At 38.9% G+C, this 25,663-nt stretch overlaps 1 long non-coding RNA gene across 3 annotated transcripts in view; it reads right to left on the bottom strand.

Annotated features, from left to right (window-relative positions):
- Positions 1 to 1,845: 1,845 nt before the first annotated feature.
- LOC150036562 (uncharacterized) overlaps positions 1,846 to 25,663 on the bottom strand; it is a 33,983-nt gene continuing 10,165 nt past the window's right edge. The window contains exons 3-4 of one of the 3 annotated variants that reach the window (XR_016528967.1): positions 3,838 to 4,304; positions 1,846 to 2,261 (exon numbers count right to left, since the gene is read on the bottom strand). This is a non-coding gene — a long non-coding RNA (uncharacterized LOC150036562). Of the gene's footprint in view, positions 2,262 to 3,837; positions 4,305 to 10,819; positions 11,055 to 22,084; positions 22,283 to 25,663 lie in introns of those variants that run through there. The other 2 variants (XR_016528968.1, XR_016528969.1) reach the window with 2 other exon arrangements.

Here is a 25,663-nt window from a genome sequence, read left to right as displayed (position 1 = left end):
GCAAAGGCTTGGAAGTGAAATAATTATTAATGACAGAAGGGACCAACTTCCCAATTGTTGTTCTTGTGAGAGCCAAATTTGTAGCTTCAAGGTTATTCTTCCCATAAATTTATAGCTAGTATCCATGTATGAAGGGTTCACTACTACAAATTTAATCTTGACTGATAGTCAATGCCCATCATAAAATCTTTTTATTGACGATTATTGTCCGCCAACTAATCGGAAAATCAAGAATTCATTTTTTGACGAAAATATACTTAATTGTGTGTCAACATAGGTCATTTTATTGACGTTTTATAACCATCAATATATGTATTTTAAAATTATTAGTTATTTTTAAGCTATAAATTAAGGTTTTATTGATGATTTCTTGTCACAAGTGTCAATAAAATAAAAAATACGTCAATCAAGCTCAAATTTGTAGTAGTGGTTATTCGTCCAAATTTAAGAAGACCTTTTAATTAGAAATCGGTGTGTTTTCTAACCGTATTCCTTTTATCTTTTCCCTCTACTTCTCCAAAAATAGGGAAGAAGCAAAAAATTGAGGTAAAAAAGAAAACCACTTCGTAAAGTGCATTACCCTTATTAAGGGTGTGTATATTATGTCATCAAAATTTGGTGTGAAGCTTTAGATGTAGGATTCGAATCTCTAAAGGAATCTGAGAATGATGAGAAGATAGATAATATCAACCAAATCGATCGAGAGTTTTTGAAGCACGAAATTCAAAATTTGTGATGCATGTTTACGAACGAGAGTACTTATACAAACACTACGAAACTAGATTATGCAATAGTTACGACTCCATATTGCACGACCCTGAACTAACACTTGACTAACCGATGTTCGAGTCAGAGTGATGGTCAAATTAGGGAGAGAACAGAGAGTTCTAAGTTCGAAAATGAAACCTTGTCCAATTTGAATTCTACGTCGTCTTTCAAGGTCAACTCTTCTACCTCCTCTACACCTATTATGGAGGCAGATGAGTAGTGTTAAAAGGTCACTTTGAATCCAAGAATTGCAAAGTCACCTCTGATTTTATTTCTAAAATTTCATTGTGGCATGCATAGGTAAGATAACAACGTCAATAGAGCTAATTTACTATTTAATTTTAAACTTTTTAATATAATTTTTATAAAATGGTTTTAAATGATTTAATGTATGTTTCAGAATAAATTTTAAAATGTACTCAGAAGTGATATTAACGGAATCACTTCCAAATTTGCATATCAATTGGAGGAGTCCTAATTAAATCTCTTCTACAATAGAAAAAAGGGTCTTGCCCCAAATCCATATGCCATTTAGAAAGAAAATTCTAGTCAAATGCAAAAATTAGAACTTTGGCCAAATTTATGATACGAATGTTGGCTCACTATTGTAATTCTTCGACAATAAAAAAATGTCAAAAGGTTTTAATTTCAACTAAAATTAATGTCAGTATAATTTCTTTTCGAAACTCACACACATATAACTACATAAATTTCGGAAGGGGACATTTGTTGATTAAGAAATTACGGTCAATCACAAATTGTCACATCATTAATATAAAGTAATGATTAATGAATTTAAGACTAATTGCAAATTTACATGTGTCCTCAAATTAAAGTGAAAGACATGAAAATTGGCAAATCAAATTAGGCCACTTGTCTAAGCATTGATCCAAAGGGCCATGTCAGCTCGTCCAATCAAATTATGCCATGTGGTGACTGGGCTCGAAGCTAGGACAGCCTAAGGTTCATTAAAATATATTTGGTCAAATTTAGTTAAGTATCCATTGAAAATAGATTAAATTAAATCCAAGCCCAAAAGTTGGGCCCAATGTCAACCAGGCACAAGCCCATACGAGACCTCCCAAAAACTCTATAAATAGAGGAATCTACCATTTGATTCGTTTAGAAATTAGAGAATTCAGGAAATTTCAATATTTAAAATTCAAAAGATTCAAATATAAGAAAATTTCAACAAAGTGATCGTCTTCAATAAATTGAGCATCTCTTCTCTAACAAATATATAATCTCTTCTTCAACAAAGTGATCGTCTTCAACAAACTGAGTATCTCTTCTCCAATGAATAGATCGTCTCTTCTTCAACAAAATGATCATCTTCAACAAACTGAGCATCTCTTTGTCAATGAATAGATCATCTCTTCTTCAAAGTGATCATCTTCAACAAACCAAGCATCTCTTATCTGGAGAATAGATCGTCTATTTGCCATTTACAAATTAAGATCAATCTCTCTTGATTTGAGAACAAGCTCGACAGCCTTTAAGTCAAAGACAACATGCGAGAGAAAGCATCAGAAGATTATACATCAAAGACTGTAACACTACTACAAATCAATAAAATCAAATTCACTTCCACAAATTAAATTTCCTTTGTCGAAATATCATGTGAACAATATGGTCTTGAAGTTGAGAGTCTTTTGATTGTTGGTGAATTGTCTCCAAGTTCACTACAAAATGAAAAATGACTCCTCGAGCTCTGCTCGAACTGACAACAATAGAGTTTTTTTCATTTTTTGTCTCACTTTTAATTGGGACACATGTTAACTTTAATAGTCCTAAATTGAAATCGTGGTTGATAAGAAATGTCCTTGAATTTTGACATAATTTATTGTCGTTCCTCATTAGCTTAGTGGTACAATGGTTCATCATTTATTTCAAAAAGACCTTTATACTTCAAAAGCAACATTATTCCTAAACTTTCATAAATATTTTAAAATACACTTGGAATAAAAGTCCTTTAAAATTTTGGAGTTTTTTTTTTTTTTAAAATGTACACGAGGCATATGGGATCAGTAGGTGTATCAGGATATCTAGCTAGGTTGATACATCCCTAGCACCCTCATCATGCCACAGAACTAAAATATGCATTGATCAAGGTAAAAGATACAAGAAAAAAGTTGGAAAAGAGCTCAAAAGCTTAAAGATCATACAAAAAAATAAAGAGAAGAGAGACTAGAGAAAAGTCTTCAAATAGAAGCGAGAAGAGAGGTTAGAGAAAAGCCTTCCAATTAAAAGAAATATAAGCAATGCTATAGTTACAAGATAAAGAAGATTCGGTGCACCAAAGAGCTGCCTAATAAATATTACCCTCCCAAAGATGAGATGAGATCTTTCCACCATTATGAAATGTTCTATCATTATGATCCAACCACAAGCATCACAAGGAAGCGCCAAGAAGATTATAAAGTAGAATATTCTTCTTGTTGTTCTGTTTAAGCTGCCTCATGTGTAATTATAATTCATTGATGGAGCTAGAGACCTGAAAGTCTCCATTTAAATATCTAAAGAGAGAATCCCAAATTTTCTAGGAATATGAGCAAGTGATGAAAAGGTGTTTTGCATTTTTCCTATTAGTCTTGCATAAAACATACCAATTTGGATTGAGATACATAGACGAAAATCTCAATTGAGACACAAAGACGAAAATCTCGATTGACATTTATCCATAGTGTTGATGTAATTGTGTATAAGAGATCAAACAAAGAATTTGCATTTTTTAGGGAGAGGCTTCCACAAATGACCAACATTAGTCTCCAAAGTATGATAAAGAGTGTTAAAAGATAAATATATTTAACAAAACTTTCTCAGCATGTAACCCACGTGTCTCAAAGATAATAAGATTGAATTGTCAATTGAAAGATTTAAATGAACAAAAGGAAGTGAAGCAAGTTTTCTGATTTCTTTTCAGATTCAAATACCAACTCTCTCCCTCTCACTCTGTTTCTTATTTTACAAACCAGATAGAAACTCAAGCTAAACATTTAATCAAGGGAAGAAGAATTATCATGCATTACTAGAAAATAATGTAGAAGAAGAGAGGGAAGAAGAAGACACCAGAATTTATAGTGGTTTAGCTAGCAGTGCCTACATCCACTCCAAGAAACAGCTACAAGCCATCTTCATTCAAGGGTTAATCAAAAGGGAAGAAGAGTAATCGAAAATACAAGAAGGTATATGCAATTTTCCTTACTCTTCAGCTCTCTTTGTTTTCTTCTCTAAAAACTTTCGAAGAAAGGAAAAAATACAAATAACTCAGAGAAAATTTCACACTTTCTTCTCTCTTTTATTACATCAAAAAGAAGGTTAAAAGAAATTGTCAAAAGAATCTTTTTCTAACTGAATTCGTTTCTGTCATGTGCATAACAAGCTGAGCATGTTGGAGCATGGACCACAAAAATATATTTGGCTTCAATTTTACTGAGGTAAGTCAAAATTCACCTTGTTTTTAACAATCTCCACCTTGAATATAAACTTGCCTGTTTTTCTGGATTCTGTGACTACCCGATTGGTAAATCAGTAACCTTGAACAATTTTAGACAATGTTTAAGTTTAGTTCGTGTAACAACTTTACTTAACATGTCTGCTGCGTTATCTTCTAATTTTACCTTCACTATGTTGACTGTCCCTTCTTCGATTATATCTCTAATGAAATGTAGTTTTACGTCTATATGTTTTGACCTCTCATGAAATTGTTGGTTCTTGGACAGATGTATTGTACTTTGATTATCTCACAATATATTGACTGTTTGTTGGAAGAAGCCAAATTTTTTTACGATCCCTTTTAGCCAAATTGCTTATTTTACTACCTTTGTCATAACAATGAATTATGCCTCTGCCGCTGAGAGTGCTACCACTGTTTGAAGATTTTACGTCCAAGAGATTATATTCCCCCCGAACATAAAAATATAGCCTGTTAAAGACCTTCTTTTATCTAAATCTCCAGCATAATTAGAGTCTACATATCCAAGTAGCTCTAACTCTGTAGATTTAGAATGTTTATAGAGTAGTCCTTGATTTATTGAGCCATTTAAATACCTGAAGACTCATTTAGTAGCTTCCCAATGATTCTTTCAAGGATTACTCATATATCTACTTATTAGGCTAGAGCAATGTGCAAGATTAGGTCTTGTACATACTGTTGTAATACAGAACTTTTTCTATATTTATTATGATCTTTTTACAAGAGGATCATCCCTTATATATCCAACTATGATAGCTAATTATGGAAAAACTTATAACAGAAAAAAAATTATACATATGGTAAGAATAAAAATAAATCCAAATTATACGGAATAAAATCATATGAACAAGGTAAGAGGATGCTTTCCATATTCAACACATACCATTAAGTACATAAGACTTTCTATGACATTTGAGTAGGGTAACTTTCTCCATTCTTTTAGTCTCTTCACTGTCTTTGGGAGAGTCCAATGCTGAAATTTTAAAATGTTGAGCTAAAGGGGTACTTACTATTTTAGCTTTAGACATATTAAACCTCTTTAAGATTTTCTTTACATAATCACTTTGGCAAATATATAGTTCTCCCAAAGTTCTATTTCTTCTGGTTTCCATCCTTAGGATCTTACTAGTTGACCCTAGATCTTTCATTTCAAATTCTTTAGAAAGTAGCTTTTTTACCTTATTCAACTCCCTGATATCTTTTCCAGCTAGTAATATATCATCCACGTATAACAAGAGATAGATGTTTTCATATTAGAGACTTCTTTTAAATAAACACAATGATCAAATTTACTTCTCTTGAAGTTGATTCCAATGATGAATTCACCAAACCTCATATACCAGCACCTAGGAGATTATTTAAGTCCATAGAACCAAGTTCCCATTCTTAGTATTCTCACTCCCTTCACGTTGCTTCATATAAATTTCTTCCTCTAATTTTCCATGTAGAAAAGTTTTTTCTACATCCATATGCTCAAGTTCTAAGCTTTTATAAGCAACTATAGCTAGAAGCAATCAAATTGGTGTTGCCACAGGTGAGAACATTTATGTATAATCTATCCCTTCTCTTTGTGTTAAACTCTTTGCTACCAATCTTGCTTTAAATTTTACTCCTCCTTCAGTTGCCTTTTCTAGTTTATTTTTTAATACTGATTTACATGAGATTAATTTCTGTTTATGAGGTAATGAAACAAGGTCCCACATATGATTTTTATATAAAGAATAAAATTTTTCTTTTGTTTCTTTTTCCAAAAAGAATCCTCATTACTATTAACAGCTTCCTCGTATTATTTAGGTTCACAAGATTCTGAATTATTAATGGTATTTAAAACATAAGAGCCAAAATTATTTTGAGAGTACCTTGAAAGAAGTCTGATTTCTCTCCTCTGTCTATCTTTGGATAGGGTATAATTTGAAAGATCCCCACCAGTAGGTTCAGCTTGTTGTGTTTCTAACTCATTGGTAGAATTAGTTTCAGGAATTTTTTGTGTTTCATCTTCTCCATGTCCTTGATCAACTTTGTCTTTCTCCTTGTTAGAAAGCTCTACCTTAGACTTAGAACTTGAAACCTCTCATTTCTTCTCATCGTGTGTTGGTTCTTTGTTTTGAGTTAAATAAAACTAATTTTCTCTGAAAATGACATCCCTACTGACAATACTCCTTCTGAATTTAAAGCCCTATAATTTGAACCCTTTTGTGCCTTCAGGATAACCTAGGAACATGCATTTTAAATCCCTTGGATCTAACTTTCCTTGTTTGGTATGTACAAAGGCCACACAACCAAATACCTTTAGATTAGAAGGGTCAGGCTTCTTATCACTCCATATTTCTTCAAGAGTAGTGCATGGACTTCTATTAATAGTGTAGGTTGTTGTTGAAGGAACTCTTATACAAGAGTACCTCTGAGCTGAAGTGGATCTTTCCAAAAGCATTGTGACAAAATTACCACATTTACATTCACACATACAGATATACATCAAACTACTAAATTACTGGCATGCTTAGAGATAAATAAACACGAGAACAAGGAAACTTACCAGTTGAAGACTTTTTTCTCGGCAAACTCGTTCTCTCCAAGTGAACAGAATCCTCGCGCTCTCACTAGAACAGTAAGCTTTCATTCAGCAACACCCGATCGTCTACCACAAATGGACAACACATGAACAGACGAAGAATATGGGAATGACACTACCACTTGGAACCCTTAGTATTCTCGAAGTGAGAATCCAAAGAGTGGGCTCTGTTCGGATTTGGTAGAGGTGAGGAGGAAAAAAGATCGTATACAACGATCAAGGAAGTGGGAGAAGGAAATGTCTATCGAATAGACAGGGTGCTTGATCATTTAGGTGAGGTATACAATCATGTAGGAAAAGGTAAGCGATTGTTTAATTAAAGCTCGGTGCTAAGTGATCGTTTAGGAAAAGGTAAGCGATCGTCTAAAAGGAAGCGTGTGTGTATAAGCGATCGTTTAGTAAACACAAGCATCGTATAGGCTTTCAATTCACTAAGCGATGGGCAGCAAACACACCGTGAGTAATTAACCGTGTTTTTTCGATATCTTTGCAAAATGAAAACAAGTTTCATTTTATTCTTTAGTTATGATAACTAAATTGAACTTCCCACTAGCGCACGGTTACAGAGAAAACGATGGCAGGAATTCCCAACTCACTCAAGACTGAGGTCATGTTACCTATGGTCATCCTAGTGAAGTGAAGTCTCTGTCATGAAAGACGTCATATAACGAGACGTTAACACTTCGTGGTCAGGTCTTATACAAAATCTTTGTATAAGACGCCCCCGTTCGCATGTCCCCACACGAATGATCAGGACCAGACCATCTGTGGCAAGTTACAACACTTGTAACTATTCCACAAAGCGGGCCGCATCCGTAGCGTTACCAGGATAAAGTTTCCCTCTTATATCCATATACTACATACCATTTTGGTTATCACTTAAGACATGATCCACTTGTATGTCACCACATACATGCTTAAGTTACATAATGACAACCAGGGATTTTAGTATTGGTTTGTGGTAAAGCAAATAAAACATCCAATGTGCAAAGTCAAGTAGTGAAAAAAATAATATATTATACATCACAAGCATTCATACAAGTTGTGTTTACAAACTACAGGACACGAGACTTTAAGGCATCATCTCTAACAATCTCTCACTTATCCTAAAACGAGTGGGGTGTACAAAAACTAGTACAAAACAATAAACTAGGGCACTAAGGCCCAGTACATTAAAATCTCCCACTTGCCCTAGTCCAGATGCGGGCTGTCCCGTAGACCCATGCTCTAAAGGTGACCCTCAAACACTGTAGCCATAAGACTCTTCGTAAATGAGTCAACAACGTTGTGCTTCGAAGCAATCTTCATGACGATCATGTCCCCTCGATGCACTATCTCGTGAATCGGGTGATACTTCCGCTCTATGTGTTTGTCGCGCCTATGACTCTTGGGCTCCTTGGAGTTCGCCACAACACCACTATTGTCACAATATAGAGTGATGGGCCTAGACATATCTAGAAAATTTCTAGCTCTGTCAGGAACTTTCTGAGCCAGACGGCCTTCTTATCGCATGCCGCTACATACTAGGCCTTCATAGTGGAGTCGGCGATGCACCCCTGCTTAGTGCTTCGCCACACTACAACTCCTCTGTTAAGAGTAAAAAATAACCCTGAAGTGGACTTCCAAGAGTCCCTATTAATCTGAAAGTCAGAATTCGTGTATCCAGTAAGGATCAAATTCCTAGATCTATACACAAACATGTAGTCCTTCGTTCAACGAAGATATTTGAGGATGTTCTTAACTGCGGTCCAATGACCTTGGCATGGGTTAGACTGACACGTACTGACTATTTTCACAGTGTAGCAGATGTCTAGCCTAGTATAGAGCATCGCATACATCAAACGGCCAACGGAAGATGCATATGGGACCCGTCTCATCTTCTTAACCTCTTGAGGCGTCTTAGGACACATGTCCTTAGACAAAAGGACTCCATGCCTGGCCGGTAATAGGCCCCTTTTGGAGTCCTGCATCGAGTACTTAAGCAACATCTTGTCACTGTACGATGCCTGAGACAGTGCTAGCAATTTGTTCTTACAATCCTGAAAGATCTGTATACCCAGAACAAACTAAGCCTCTCCCAAATTTTTCATTTGAAATTGGGTCGCTAGCAAGTTCTTAACTGCAGCCAGTAGACCTACATCATTCCCAATGAGTAGGAAATCGTCTACATATAATACTAAGAAAACTACTGAACCATTGACGATCTTCTTGTAAACACAAGGTTCATCAACGTTTTGGTCAAAGCCATACAATTTGATCGCAATATCAATCCGAATGTTCCAAGATCGAGATGCTTGTTTCAACCCATAAATGGACCGATTTATTTTGTAAACTTTTTGCTCTTGACCTTGGGCAATGAATCCCTCGGGCTGCACCATGTAAATTGTCTCCTCAAGATTGTCATTCAGAAAAGCAGTCTTGACGTCTATTTGCCAGATCTCATAATTATAATAAGCGGCAATGGACAGGAGAATGCGGATCGAATTTAACATGGAAACAGGCGAGAAAGTCTCCTCATAGTTGACTCTCTCTACCTAGGTATAATCCTTTGCCACAAGTCGAACCTTGAAGTTTTGCATCTTCTCATCAGCACCCCATTTCATCTTGTAGATTCATTTACAACCAATAGGTTGTACCCCATTAAGTTGATCTACAAGATCTCATACTGAGTTGAAGTACATCGACTCCATCTTGAGATCCATTGACCCATTCATCCTTGTTTATATCCTCCATTGCCTTCTCATAAGACAACAGATCCTCAACGTTGCCATCTGCTACCATAACTAGGATTTCCATGAAACCCAAATAGTGAACGGGTGGGTTCGCAACCCTCCCACTGCATCGAGGTTCCCTCAACTCTTGAGGTGGAACCAACCTACTAGATGAACTATCATCAACAACTCTTGCTAATGAAGCAAGCCCTTCAACAACTTTTGTTGAAGTTTCAGTAGTTTTGTTGGAAAGCTCATTAACACGACTTTATTATGAGGACTGTGCTCTCTAATATGATCCTTCTCCAGGAAAGTAGCATTCATGAAAACAAATACCCTATTTTCCGACGGATCATAAAAATAACCCCCTCGTGTACATTTGGGGTAGCCTACAAAGAGGCATAACCTCGACCGTGGTTCCAACTTCTTAGGATTAGCCTCAAGCACATGTGTAGGGCAACCTCAAATGCGAAAGTGACGTAAACTAGCTTTATGCCCATTCCACAACTCCAGAGGTGTTCTCGCAACACTCTTAGAAGGAACACAATTGAGTATGTATACAACAGTTTCCACTGCGAAACCCCAAAACGAGTTCAATAAGGAAGCGTAACTCATCATCGAACGAACCATGTCCAAAAAGGTTCTGTTTCTCCTCTCCGCTACACCATTCTGCTAAGGTGTACTCAACGCTGAGATTTGGGAAATGATTCCATGTTCTATCAAATAGTCCTAGAACCCCAATCCAAAAACTCTCTACCTCGATCTGATCAAAGTGTTTTAATCCATTTATCCAATGCATTTTCAACTTTAGCCTTGAACTCTTTGAACTTTTCAAAGGATTCAGACTTCCATTGCATCAGATAAACATACTCATACCTAGAGTAATCATCAGTAAAACTGATAAAATAATCATAGTCTCCTCGGGCTCGCACATTCATAGAACCATAGAGGTCAAAATGTACTAACTCAAGAGGCTCTTTGACTCGATAATCTTTTCCAGTAAAAGGTCTTTTGGTCATCTTACCTTCAAGGCAAGATTTGCACACCAGTAAAGAATTTTCTTCTAACTCACTGAAGAGGCCATTTTTCACCAATCTCTTAATCCTTTTAACATTGATGTGCCCTAATCGAAGGTGCCGAAGTTGGGCATTTTATTTTGGAGAAATTCGTTGACGTTTGGATTGAGTTACGGCAGATTTAAACATGTCTATGTTATGGAAGGAACTTAAGGCTAACAGTCTTAGCACATACAAGTTATTTTCCAGTTTAGCTGTACAAATCTCAATACCATCCTTATGAATAAACACTTGATCCACATTAAAAGAAAGAGTGTATTTACATTGTAACAGACACTTTACAAAAATTAAGTTCCTTTTTAACTCAAGAACAACAAAAACATCTTTTAATATAAGAAACCTATTCTGTAAAGTTAACTGGATGCCTCCCACTACCACAGCTGAGACGATGTACCTGATGCCTACTCGCATCGTCATCTCACCAGCCTTCAGCGTCGCCAGGATCTAATTCCCTGAAAAGAAGAACAAATGTGATTAGTGGTGCTCGAATCAATTATCCAAGCAGAAACATCATTCTCCACCAAACAAGTTTCTAGCACAAGTAAATCATATTTACCTTTGTCTGCCTTAGCCTTAGCCTTGGCGGCCTTCCTTTCCTTCAGCCAGTGAAGACAATTCCTCTTCCATTGTTCGTTCTGATTGCAATGGAAACATTTTTCTCTTTCAATCGGCGGCGGACGCCTCCGCAGGGTGACAGGTGGCGGGTTAGCAGGCACTTTCCCTTTCCCCTTACCACCCTTCTTCTTCTTCCTTTTTTGAGAGTTAGAAGTAGAAGGTATAGACTTCATTCCTGAGATTGAACCTCGATGGAACGTCCTAGAAGATGAAGCAACATTTGCCTCAAACCTTTTCCTCTCCTTACTTTTCAGTAAAGATTGGTTTGTCGGCAACTCGTTAAGGAGAGTTGTAAGGGTATATTCCACTTTGTTAAGAATCGCAATGCTAACAAAGTGAAGGAAGCTCTCTGATAATGAATGCAGGATTATACGAACCTACTGCCCTCATCAATTCTAAACCCATTCATCTCTGCCACGTTAAAGTGGCCCATCATGTTAAGCACATGTTCACAAACAGAGGTGTCTTCCTCCATTTTGGAGTTGAAGATGTATTTCAGAGCCTCGTGCTTGAGCTGTCCAGACGGTTGTCTGAACATCCCCCATAGGGACTCCATGATCTCACGCGCTGAAACCATGGGCTCATGCTTCTTGGCCAACATGTCACTCAGACTGGCCAAGATATAGGCTCGGGCCTTCTTGTTTGCTCGTGTCTAGCGCTCGTACACCTCTCAAACATTTCAAGCGGTGTTTGGAGCTGGAATAGGAGGACAGACTTTCTAAAGGAAAACATCAGATCCTCGATGATGAATATCGTCGTGATCATATGCTTCTAACTCGAATAGTTGTCGCTAGTAAGTTTTTGGCTCTTAACAAAAAAATCGTGGTTGTAGCCATTTTTAAAACCGTCACTGAAAAAAAAACGAACAAACTTTTATAAGACTTTGCTAAACCACATTTTAACCAATTATTTTTAGCAAAAAACAATTTCCAAGTATCCTAAGTGATTAGACTTCTATTTTTCAATGATGCCTTAGCAAGGCAGAACAAACGTCACCGGGGGTGATCAGATGCCATTTCATTGGGATGAGACATTCTCAACTATTAGGCTGGACCAACTCTTGGAACTGAACCTAACAGCCACCATTAATTTGGTCTAGAACTGTTAATCCTTAATAATTCCGCGTAAGTGTGACCCCTCTTTTCGACCCCAGAGTCCCGCCCTAATGCGCCCTTAGGGAAGAAGCAGATTAGGACAAAAGACTAAGTAGCCCTATCCTCTTGTAGGAGATCAAATAAAGAAACGCGCAAAACTGTCATCCTATAGGTGGACACTCCCAGGGTGCCTCGAGGCGATGCGCAGAAACTTTATTCAACATAACGAGAGAGACTGATAGTGGGTAGAAAAACAATATATTTGAGCCTTTTATTTAGAGTTATGAGGGCTAACAAGCATAATATGCGGTGATAATACTAAGAATTTATGTGAAAAGTGAGCTTGCGTCGATCAGCACTGAAAATCTCTACTAACCCAATTTTATGCGTTATTCTGTGTCAAAATGTTTATTTTCGTAGCTATCGAAGGAATCGATCGCATGCGTCGAAGCCTAGACCATTGCAAAGTTGATCGCATGCGTTCGTCGCATGGATGTTACGGCTATAGAGTAATAACCATAATAGAAGGTTGATCGCAAGGTGGGTGGAATACGTTGGTACTTTGGGAGAAACAAGTATGAATACTGATAACGGGCAGAAATGCACGTTATTACAGTGCTAAGTTCTTAAAAAATGCTGTCGTGCGTTGATAAAATATGTTAGATTGCATCCAAAAAGCATGAGGTTCATAACATTGCGGTCGCATGCGTTCATCACATAGAAACAGTCAATTTTTGTATTTTTATGCAGAATATACGGTGACACAAGGCAAAAAGCGCGATCACAAGAATTAAAACCATCCCATCTGTGCAATCATAAGAGAGAAGTCGCCTTTCACCCCAAAGCTCTATAAATACCGAAGGCATCCTTCAGGAAAGGGGTTCACCAGTTCAGCAAGTTCGGATACTTAGATAAATTTCTCCATAGTTTAGCCTTGTCCATAGTTTTCCTTTTTATTTTAAGGTGGAGAAAGAGAATTGCCGAGACGCCAGAAGATCGCTCAGGGTTCACCACTTTATATTTATACAATGGAAGTTCTTATTCTACATCTGTTCACTCTCTTAGCACGCATGAGTAGCTAAACTTATCGAATGGGTGGAGAAGAACTAAGCTAACATGACCTAGGATCTTCATCGCATGTGATTATCTTGTTTTATGCTGTGCTTAGCATCCCTTTAGAGCTACTCGAGAGAGAGTCTAAAGAAAGAACCTGAGACTTGAGAAAGCTAGGTTAGAATCTAGACTCGAGAGAGCAAGATTAGATCTGCATAAACAAGAGATAGGGACTTAGAGATAAGCTCTGTTTGTCAACCTGCATTGCATGCATCCTAGAGATGGGTACGATATTATGTGGTCGCCTTATTTATGTGTGTGACATTTTGTCAGTGCATAAATAAGAATAAAGACTTATGTATAGGTCTTATAGACTTATCGCATATATCGCATGCGTTCTAGCATTAGAAGCCGTAGCATTCGCATCGAGTGATGGTTTACTATTGTATGTGTGTTGCATGATCGCATAGCATCAACGCATCCTAGGAAGTGTTAGCCGAAACTCTTCTCAACCAGTTCACCGCATACTCATCGCATCTTCCGTTTTATCAACTATTTTTGAACTCCGCCACATTTGTTTATTTTTATCACCGCAAACAACATTCCCAACAACTACTTGATTTATTTGGTTACCGCAAAGTCTTCTGAAAAATTACCACCACATATTGTTTTCCCAAGTCCCTGAGTTCGACCCTGGACTTACCAAGAAACTCAGTGGGGTTTACACTTAGATTCCACTGAGAAAACTTGAGCGCTCAATGCATTTTCATCATCGCATTTCATCCATAATTCTACAACCATAAAATAACGCATCAAGTTATTGGCACCATTGCCGGAGACTTCAGCAAATAAAAGTGCTAAAGGTGATTTTTCTGATTTCTTTGCAGACTCTCCATCGCTGGTGAATTACGACCTAGAGATTGAGAGAAGTACAGACGGAGATTTAGAGACTGCCAACAAAATAGCCAGATAAAGAAGATATGGAGGAGCAGCCTGAAAACGGAGCACCAAACAAAAAAAACGTCATGGCGAATCCAATCCTCTTGGCAAACGATCGTAATAGGCCCATCAGGGACTATGCATCGCCAAACCTCCATGATTCTCTCCAGGAATCATAAGGCATGCCCTCGATGGAAGCCGATTCGAAATGAAATTGGTGATGCTACAGATGATCCAGACTATAGGACAATTCGGAGGAAGGCATGACGAGGACCCACATGCCGACCTCCATAGCTTTATGGAAATCTTCAATACTTTTGTGTTCTCGAACATCTCTACCGAAGAAGTTCGACTAACTTTGTTTCCATTTTCTCTGTGTGATCAAGAAAGAAAATGGGCGTATTCCTTCGAGCCGGGAGAGATCACTTCATGGGAACAGGTCGTAGAGAAATTTATGAAGAAATATTTTTCACCTACTGAGAATGCTCGTCGAAGGAAACTAATAACCAATTTTGAACAAGACATGGACGAATCGCTGAGCGATGCCTGGGCGAGGTTTAAGAGGTTGGTCAGGGACTATCCTCACAATGGATTGTTAGACTGCCTTCAGATGGAAATCTTTTATCATGGTTTAAATTCCGCTTCACAGACCGCTGCCAATGCAGCAACCGCTGGTAGTCTGCTAGACAAGACATATGACGAGGTTAAGAACATCTTGGATCGCATCTCTAAAAACCACGAGGATTGGAGAGAGAGTGATCAAAGACTGAAAATAAAGGATAACGACGCAAATAATGGTGTTATTGCTTCACTACAGAATCAGATGACCGCAATGATGAACTTAATTCAGGGAATTGCGATCAATAGTCTAACACCGAAAACTGGGCAAGTAAACGCAATTAATCAAAACACCGCAAGGTGTATGACTTGTAGTGATGGACACGCGATGGAAGAATGCCCACAGAATCCACAGTCTATTTACTTTGTGAAAAATAATCCATTTTCTAATACCTACAACCCTGGGTGGAGAAACCACCCCATTTTTGTATGGAAGAATCAGCAGCAGAATTTTCAATCTGTGGCACAGAAAGAAGGGCCACCTGGATTCTTCCTGCGGAATAACGGTCAGACAAGCAATCAAGCTAGTAGCTCGCAATCGCCGCAATCTTCCTCCTTGGAAAACTTGTTGAGGCAGTATATAGAGAAAAACGAAACTATACTTCAAAGTCAAGCTACGTCCATCTGCAATCTAGAATTACAGATGAGTCAGATTGCAAACGAGCTAAAGAACAGACCGCAAGGGGCTCTGTCGAGTTCAACAGAACTCCCACGCAACCCGGGGGGATCAGGTAAAGAGTAATGTCAGGTTGTGACATTGCGGAGTGGAAAAACTGTGGAGAGAGAAAGAAAGGAGCCTAGGCGGACTGCTCCCATTGCGTTGGAACCTGAAACTGCGGTGACCCAAGAAGAAGAAAGGAAAAAAGAAGCGATAGAGCCAGAAGTTGCATCCACCTCTAAGCCAATAGAAAAGGGGACCGCGAGAGTGCAGTTACCATCTTTCCCGCAGAGACTCGGAAAGAAAAGGAATGACGAGGTAAAGTCCCAACATTTCCTGTCTATATTAAAACAATTACATATTAATATTCCATTCAGTGAAGCAATTGAGGAGATGCCTGCCTACACGAAGTTTCTAAAGGATATGGTAACTAAGAAAAGGGGCACTGGTAAGTTTTCCACGATGGCTTTAATGCAAAACTCAAAATCAATAATTCCACCGAAGATGAATGATCTGGGAGCTTTACTATACCTTGGTCCATTGGAGGACTGTACATCGGGCAAGAATTGTGTGACCTTGGAGCCAACATCAATTTAATGCCTCTGTCGATCTTTAAGTAGCTGAATGTAGGGCAACTTGCGCCCACGACCGTGACTCTTCAACTTGCGGATAGATCGCTGGTGCATCCAGAGGGGAAGGTGAAGGACGAGCTGGTCACCATCGACAAATTTATCCTACCAGCCGACTTCATCATCTTAGATTATGAAGTCGATAAAAATGTGCCCATCATTTTGGGGCGACCATTTTTATCAACAGGTCATGCTCAGATTGATGTGCACAAAGGAGAGATCACTTTGAGCATAAATGGACAGAAGCTCAAGTTCAACATAATCCATGCCATAAAGTTTCTTGACGAAGAAGACCTGCATGACTCTGACAACGACCAGAATTTAACTGAAGAAGAAAAGCTTGACGAAGAGAATGAAGAAGAGGATGCAAGCGCATCCATTGCTGCATGTAATGCGATCATAAAAAAACAAACAAGGAAGTTGAGATGACCGCAACCGAAGAAGATGAGCCAACAGAAAAAGAAGAAAGAAAAACAACGCAACCATCCTTTGTAGAACCACCAATACTGGAATTGAAGACCATATCGAATCACTTAAAGTATGTATTTTTTGGGCAGAATGAGAAGCTGCCAGTAATTATTTCCTCGGAACTTAATGAAGACCAGAAGAATGCATTGATGAGCATTCTGAGGAAACATATGCGAGCAATTGGTTGGACGCTCGCAGACATTCGAGAAATTAGCCCCGCATACTGTATGCATCACATTCGTCTCGAAGAAAACCACAAGGCATCGATCGAACATCAGTGCAGACTCAACCCTGCGATGAAAGAGGTCATTAAAAAGGAGATCATTAAGTGGTTAGATGCGAAAATTATTTATCTGATAGCAGATAGCATGTGGGTCAGCCCCGTGCAGTGTGTGCAAAAAAAAGGCGGCTTGACGGTAGTCTCCAACGAGAATAATGAGTTGATACCGCAAAGAACCGTTACTGGGTGGCGTATTTACATGGAGTACCGCAAGCTGAATGCGGCAATGAAGAAAGATCATTTCCCTGTATCATTCATTGACCAAATGCTAGATTGCCTAGCTGGAAATGACTTTTACTGCTTTCTGGATGGCTATGCCGGGTTTAACCAGATTATGATTGCTCTAGAAGATTAGGACAAGACCACATTCACCTGTCCATATGGGACTTTTGCTTTTCACCGCATGCCGTTCAACCTCTGCAATGCGCCGAGCACGTTCCAAAGGTGCTTGATGACCATCTTTTCATACTATTTTGAGAACTCTGTTGAAATCTTCATGGACGACTTATCTGTCTATGGGCACACCTATGAAGTCTGTCTGACCAACCTGGAGAAGATACTGAAAAGATGCAAGGAGACGAATCTCATTCTTAACTGGGAAAAAATTCCATTTTATGGTAAATGAAGGCATCGTGTTAAGGTACAAAGTTTCTCGAGACGGGTTGGAGGTGGATAAAGGAAAAATAGAAGCAATTGAAAAACTCCCACCTCCAACAAATGTGAAGGCTGTAAGAAGTTTCTCGGGGAATGTCGGATTCTATAGAGATTTGTTAAGGACTTTTCGAAAATAGTACGACCGCTGAGTGTGTTGAGGGAGGCTGACAAAAAAATTTATTTTGACAACAATTGCCTCAACACATTCAGGATTCTAAAGAATGAACTGACAACCGCACCCATGTTAATCGCACCTGATTAGACACTTTCTTTTGAGTTAATGTGCGATGCAAGCGGGTATGCGATGGGAGCAGCTCTAGCACAAAAGAGAAAGACAATCTTACATCCCATTGCATATGCGAGTAAGACGTTGAATCCTGCTCAGACTAGTTACACCACCACAGAAAAGGAGCTACTTGAGGTAATTTTTGCGTTGGAAAAATTTAGAACATATCTGCTGCGAACAAAGGTACTTATCCATACTGATCATTCGGCGATAAAGTATTTAATGAAAAAAAAGACGTGTAGCCGAGGTTGATCAGATGGGTTCTCCTCCTCTAAGAACTTGACATAGAAATAATTGATCGCAAGAGAACAGAGAACCAAGTTGTGAATCACTTGTCCAGATTGGAAAATCCTGAGGTTGACCGCAATGAGTCAGAAGTGAGTGCGGTGTTACCAGATGAGCAGTTATTCCATATTGAAGAATTACCATGGTATGCTGATGCTTGTATTTATGAAGTGGAAATGTGGATGGTATGCGTTGTGCACTCAAGTTTCCCCTGCGGAATTCAAGTGTAAATTCCTCTGAGTTTCCTGGTAAGTCTAGGGTCGAACACAGAGACTTGTGAAAATAGATTGCGTTGGTAATTTTTATAAAGACTTTGCGGTAACCGGATAAATGAATAAGGTGTAAGGTTTGTTGTTTGCGTTGATGAAAAGTAAATAAATGCGGTGGAGTTTGAAAAGAGTTGGTAAACGAGAGATGCGATGAATATGCGGTGAACGGGTTGAGAAGGTTTCGGCTAACACTCCTTAGAATGCGTTCATGCTATGAGATCATGCAACATGCATACAACAGTAAACCACCTCTCGGTGTGAATACAACGACTTCTAAGGCTAGAACGCATGCAATATATGTGATAAGTCTACAGGGCCTACACATAAACCTTTATTTCTATTTATGCGATGACAACATGACATCCACACAAATATGCAACCACATAATATCATTCCCATCTCTAAGATGCATGCGACGCAGGTTGACAAACAGAGCTCATCTCTAAGTCTCTATCTCTTGTTTATGCATTTCTAATCTTGCTCTCTCGAGTCCAGATTCTAACCTAGCTCTCTCGAGACATTAGGTTCTTTCTTTAGACTCTCTCTCGAGTAACTCTAAAGGGTATTTTGCACAACATAAAACAAGAAAATCGCAAGCAAAGAACTTCCTAGGTCATGTTAGCTTAGTTCTTCTCAACCCATTCGACTAGTTTAGCTACTCATGCGTATTAAGAGAGTAAAAAAATGTAGAAATAGAACTTTCACTGTATAAGTATGAAGATGAAGTACAGAATAATAATGCAAGTATAGAATAAGGAGCCTAGTAGCAATCTCTTACTACCAGGCGTTTACACTGTTTCTACTTGTGCTCAAAATATAATCTCGCTCTCGCGAGAGTCGGCCTGCTCTCTGCTCTTACGCCGCAAGGTTCTATCTCGAGTTGTCCTGAGCGATCTCTGGTGCCACCACTTCTCTCTTGCTCCGCCTTAAAATGGAAAGAAAATTATGAATAGAAGCGTGAGCTAAACGGTGAACTAATCAACTTGTTAGCCCCTTCTCTGAAGAATGCCCTTGGTATTTATAGAGCATCCATGATGAAAGGCGATTTCTCTCTTCTGGTTTTACAGATGGGTCAGCTTTAATTCCTGACTGATGCGCCAGATAATTGTTACCGATAAAGTTGAATATACTTTGTGACCGTTATCGGCTGTCATCTTAATTTGGGTTCGACTGTCATCAGTTTTCTGTCCCATCGCTCTTAATTATCCTTTCACCCAGATGCACCCACCATGTTGCACTGACCAAGTTGCAGCGATCCTTCACAGGCGAATGTTTGCTAGCATGATCAATGCAAAGCCTTACGGTGAAGTTGCACTCGACCACTGATTTCCTATCGCAATCTTTGCATTGCGTTAACGTATATTATGTACATAAATACAAAGATCAACTGTTCCAATGCGTTGGACGCATGCGACCGAAATATTAAGAAACTGAGCTTAATGGATGCAAATTAACATATTTCATCAACGCAATCCAATATTGTTTAAGGACTTAGTACTATGATAATGTACATTTCTACCCGTTATCATACGCTGACATAGTCAACTATCTGGTTTGCGAGCAATTTCTAGAGGATTATACTAACCACCAGAAGATGAGGCTCAAGCACGAATGCAAATCATATTTTTGGGACGAGCCAAATCTGTATAAAAAGGGGGCAGACCAGATTCTACGACTATGCGTACCAAATGTTGCTCAACAACGCATATTATCGTAGTGTCATGACTCACCATATGGTGGGCACTTTGAAGGACAGCGCATCGCAGCTAAGGTTTTACAGAGTGGATTCTTTTGGCCAACATTGTTTAAGAATGCAGCCGACTAGGTGATGAAGTGTGATCGGTGCCAATGCATGGGTAACATTCATTGGAAACATGCAATGCCAATGAACATCTTCTTAGAGCTTGAGTTGTTCGACGTATGGGGTATCGACTTCATGGGACTATTCCCTCCATCGAATGGTAAAACTTATATTTTGTTGGCCGTCGATTATGTATCCAAGTGGGTAGAGGCAGTGGCATGCGCCGCAAGCGATGCGGCGGTAGTCTCTCAATTCCTAAAGAAAAATACTTTCACTCGTTTTGGCACCTCACGTGCCATAATAAGTGATGAAGGGTCTCACTTTGTCAATCATACTATCAAAGAACTGCTGCACAAATATAACATTCTCCACAAAGTGGCCACCGCATACCATCCGCAAACGAATGGTCAGGCCGAAGTATCCAATCGAGAGATCAAGCTGATACTTAAGAAGGTAGTAAGGCCTTCGCAAAAGGATTGGGCAACAAACCTCAACGATGCGTTGTAAGCATACCGAACTGCATTTAAGACACCCATAGATATGTCCCCATATGCGTTGGTATTTGGTAAGGCGTGTTATTTTCCTCTAAAGCTGAAATGCAAAGCACTGTGGGCGGTAAAGAAGCTAAACTTTGACTTGAGGAAAGCAGGAGAAGCGAGAAAACTTCAATTGGTCGAGCTGGAGGAATGGAGGATCAACGCATATGAGAACGCTAAGATTTACAAGGAGCACGCAAAGTGCTGGCACGACAAACATATATACGGCAAGAACCTCCAAGTCGGGCAAAGGGTCTTACTATTCAACTCACGATTACGGCTCTTCCCTGGAAAATTAAAGTCCCGTTGGTCCGCACCATTCATAGTTAGAGAAGTATTTTCGCATGGTGTGGTCGAATTCAACATATTCAAAGTTAACGAGCAGCGAGTAAAAGTATATCCCAGAGAAGACTGGCATCGCCAAGTCGACTCCGTAGAACTAAGAGATTCTGAATAAGAAAGAAGTATGTGATCCCTGCGCTATCAGACGATCGAAATTCATCAGGGACGCAAGATTTGGGAATCATGAAATCTTCAACTTTTCTCTACTACTCAAAATTTTCATTTCACTATATCTTTTCAGTTCTTTAACTATTCTACTCTAGAAATAAAAAGGGGGGGAGGGGGGGCAATCTTGCTGAACGATTGCGGTAACAAAAAAAAAATCTTTTTGTTTATTATTATTTGACCCTCTCACTGTTTTTCTTGCAATGATCGAGGCGAACAATTGCGGAGGCGCCACATGACGAAGCAACTTATCTTATTCCATCACTGCAATCTAAAGAAAGAAGATCGCCGCAAAGAAGGATGTGTCAACAAACAATGCGGGCGACAGTGCAAATTTGGGAGTTGTATTCTTCCTTGACTTTATTCCAAATTTTACACTATCGCGTCGCATTTTAATTTAAAAGTTTTATCATCACATCCTCTTTGTTTACTGCATGCTGTCTCTTTGCCAATTATGATTTCAATGATGAACACATGCTTCTATTTTTTCATATATACTAGAATCAACTTAATCTTAGAAAAGTCACTTCATGAAATATTTCTAAAAGTTAGAGGTCTGCTAGCTTTCTTTCAAACTCTCTTTACGTAGCTTCCTAAGAACATCGCATGACTTCTTTCAATCTTTTGGCAATAGGAACATTGCCGCATTTTAAATTTGGGGATGAGGTATTTATTTTTTGACCTTGCTATTTTCAGCTTTATGAAAAAAAAATTCTGAGAATAACAACTCAACTATCAATGCAATAGGAAAACCCATGTTGATAAGAGTTAAATTGTGAAGGGTACTTACCCGTAGTTGGATGTCCAAATGACACACTGGAGGCAAGCCAAAACGAAAATAAGATGCCAAAATCAACGCATAATTAAATGACTGCAACTCCGCTGCCAAGTAGGTATGAGTTTAGTCTGAGAAAGAGCACATTGCTCGTAGTTGGATGTCCGCATGACACACGTGGGGCAAGCCAAAACGAAGGCAATGCACTTGGATCTGCGTAAGGTCAGAAAAAAATAATAATGTCAAGAAATATGCAAGGATAAAAATCATTTGACACCCCAGTGGAAAAGTTTTCTTTTTGAAATAAATCATGCGATGTCTCGAAATTTAGTAAAGTCCTTTTGAAGGTTAAGCTTGCGATCCCTAGGTCTTAGAAATATTTTAAGAGGAGACTTGAATAAGACTTAAGGAAATTTTTGTGTATAGGATTTTAATGAAGTATCCTTGAGAAATCTAGGAAAAGAGATTTGCAGTCGACTTGCTAAAGGAAATCTTCAGCTTATGCTTGAAGACAAGCATTGTTTAAATTTGGGGGTGTGATAACGGGCAGAAATGCACATTATTACAGTGCTAAGTTCTTAAACAATTTTGGCTTGTGTTGATAAAATATGTTAGATTGCATCCAAAAAGCATTAAGTTCATAACATTGCGGTCGCATGCGTTCATCGCATAGAAATAGTTAATTTTTGTATTTTTATGCAGAATATACAGTGACGCAAGGTGAAAAGCGCGATCACAAGAAATCAACGAACGAGCGCAGCATTACCGCAAGGCTTTGCGATGATTTTTTGTTCGCATACATCTGCTCAAGAAGGATTGCCGCATAGAGCCGGCGCAACCTGGTGGGGCATCTAGGTGAAAGGCATAATTAATCACGATGGGACAGAAAGCTAATGATGGTCGAATCGGAATTAAGTTGACAAGCCACTAACGATAACAAGTACATTCAGCTTTTTGGTGACAAATATTCGGCACATCAGTCAGAGAATTAAAGTCATCCCATCTGTGCAATCATAAGAGAGAAGTCGTCTTTCACCCCAAAGCTCTATAAATACCGAAGGCATCCTTCAGGAAAGGGGTTCAACAGTTCAGCAAGTTCAGATACTTAGATAAATTTCTCCATAGTTTAGCCTTGTCCATAGTTTTCCTTTTTATTTTAAGGCGGAGAAAGAGATGAGCCGAGACGCCGAAAGATAGCTCAAGGAAACTCGAGAGAGAACCCGGAGGCGTAGAAAGCAGAGAGCGATATTATCTTTTGAACACGAGTAGAAAAGCCAAGGTAAAAGCCTGGGAAGCAAGAAATTGCTACCAGGCTCTTTATTCTCTTCTTGCATTGTTATTTTGTACTTCAACTTTATATTTATACAATGGAAGTTCTTATTCTATATCTGTTCACTCTCTTAGCACGCATGAGTAGCTAAACTTATCGAATGGGTTGAGAAGAACTAAGCTAACATGACCTAGGATCTACTCGAGAGAGAGTTTAAAGAAAGAACCTGGAACTTGAGAAAGGTAGGTTAGAATCTAGACTCGAGAGAACAAGATTAGATCTGCATAAACAAGAGATAGGGACTTAGAGATAAGCTCTATTTGTCAACCTGCATCGCATGCATCCTAGAGATAGGTACAATATTATGTGGTCGCCTTATTTGTGTGTGTGTCATTTTTTCAGTGCATAAATAAGAGACTTATGTGTAGGTCCTATAGACTTATCGCATATATCGCATGCGTTCTAGCATTAGAAGCCATAGCATTCGCATTGAGAGATGGTTTACTTTTGTATGTGTGTTGCATGATCGCATAGCATGAACACATCCTAGGAAGTGTTAGCCGAAATCCTTCTCAACCCATTCACCGCATACTCATCACATCTTCCGTTTTATCAACTCTTTTCGAACTCCACCGCATTTGTTTAATTTTAACACCGCAAACAACATTCCCAACAACTATTTGATTTATTTTGCTACCGCAAAGTTTTCTGAAAAATTACCACCGCATATTGTTTTCCCAAGTCCCTGAGTTCAACCCTAGACTTACCAGGAAACTTAGTGGGGTTAACACTTGAATTCCACTGAGAAAACTTGAGCGCTCAATGCATTTCATCATCACATTTCATCCATAATTCCACAATCATAAAATAACGCATCAAACACATATCTTGGGAGTATCAAAAAGGTGATGTTGACATTTCACCTACCGCACCAAAAGTGGCAGTGATTCAGAGTGGGACCACCAATGCTGTCGGCAATTGAGCTCTATAAATAGAGTCTTAAAGCCCAAATTCAAGGCATTTGAGCTTCTGCCTTAAGGCAGATCCTTGTGATCACAGATGAGAGTATGAGCATACACTCTTTAAGGATTCTTCACCTCCACAGCCCATTCCGAGTGACGACCGGAGTAGAGCTCGAGAGAGACTGCTCCACCACCCATCAATGGCATCACCGGTAGCCTTGACGGACACCTGATGGAAGCAAGAGATTGCCTACATCTAGCCCTTCATCTTTCTTCTTATCCCTGTATTGTATTATATTTTGACTTTAGACATTAAAACATTTTTTAATTAATGGATTTTTTTAGTTCCTTCAATACCATCTTCTTCATCTTTGTCATCGTTTACCTTCATCGTTTAGTTATCAAAGGCAGTTCCATACTCAATCGTGTAACCTAGAGATAGGACGCATGTAGCAACCCATCGAGAGGTGTGCGTTGTGCGAGTATAGTGAGTTAATCCTCTTCGTTTGGTGTGAGGCTATAGCAATGCTTGTCTATGAGCTGATTAGCCACAACTAACAGCTTGAGAGGGTGAATAGTGGAACACACTAAATCAAAGTAAGCAATGTTCCTAGGGATAGGAATAATCTTATACTCAATGCAACCATGCTGACCACCGAGAGGTGTGCAATGTGTTAGAGTGGCGAGCTAGGATTACCCTTACGACAAAACTTAATGCCGCAGTGAATTTATCCCCTCCACAATTCTATTTCTTCATGCATATTATTACACGTTAACAGTTGTCGCATCTCTACCAATCCTCATAGTTAAACTTCCATTACTCAATCTGTTTAGTTAGGAGTAGGAGTAGCGCATAATCCTTTAATTTCTGTCCTTTTACTTTTGTTCTTCGCCTCAAACGCATTACTTCACAAGCATCATTAAGTTACAAATCCCTGTGTTCGACCTCGAATCATCTTGAGAAACTTGCGTTCTCGTTATACTCAGCGAGAAAACGAGAAAAATTGTGACAGGAACGCATGGTCATCGCATACACGCTTAAACGCATATTGAATATTTCTAGTCCAACATATGACCATCGACACATGAGATCAACGCATATCATAAGATGCACGCATATTTATTTTTCCTCTCTCTTTTTCAATGCATCAGAGACTGTGGGATATGTTGTCGCACTTCCCGCTCCCACTTACTATGAACATTCTCTCCATCTATCTTGATATTGACCTACCCAAACACCATCTTTTAGGGGGATACTCCCAAGGTGCCACGAGGCCAAGGGTAGATCTCACAATGTGGACTATAAGGGAGAAACCCGAAAGGTTTAAATGAAGTATCAAATGCCCCAAATACCTCCCACTA

The sequence above is a fragment of the Benincasa hispida genome, chromosome 4, assembly GCF_027475165.1.
Source record: "Benincasa hispida cultivar pf3 chromosome 4, pf3_genome.v1.1, whole genome shotgun sequence".
Taxonomy (NCBI): Eukaryota; Viridiplantae; Streptophyta; class Magnoliopsida; order Cucurbitales; family Cucurbitaceae; genus Benincasa; species Benincasa hispida.
Note: the sequence above shows the minus strand (reverse complement) of the source record. Positions and strands in the feature narration are given on the sequence as shown.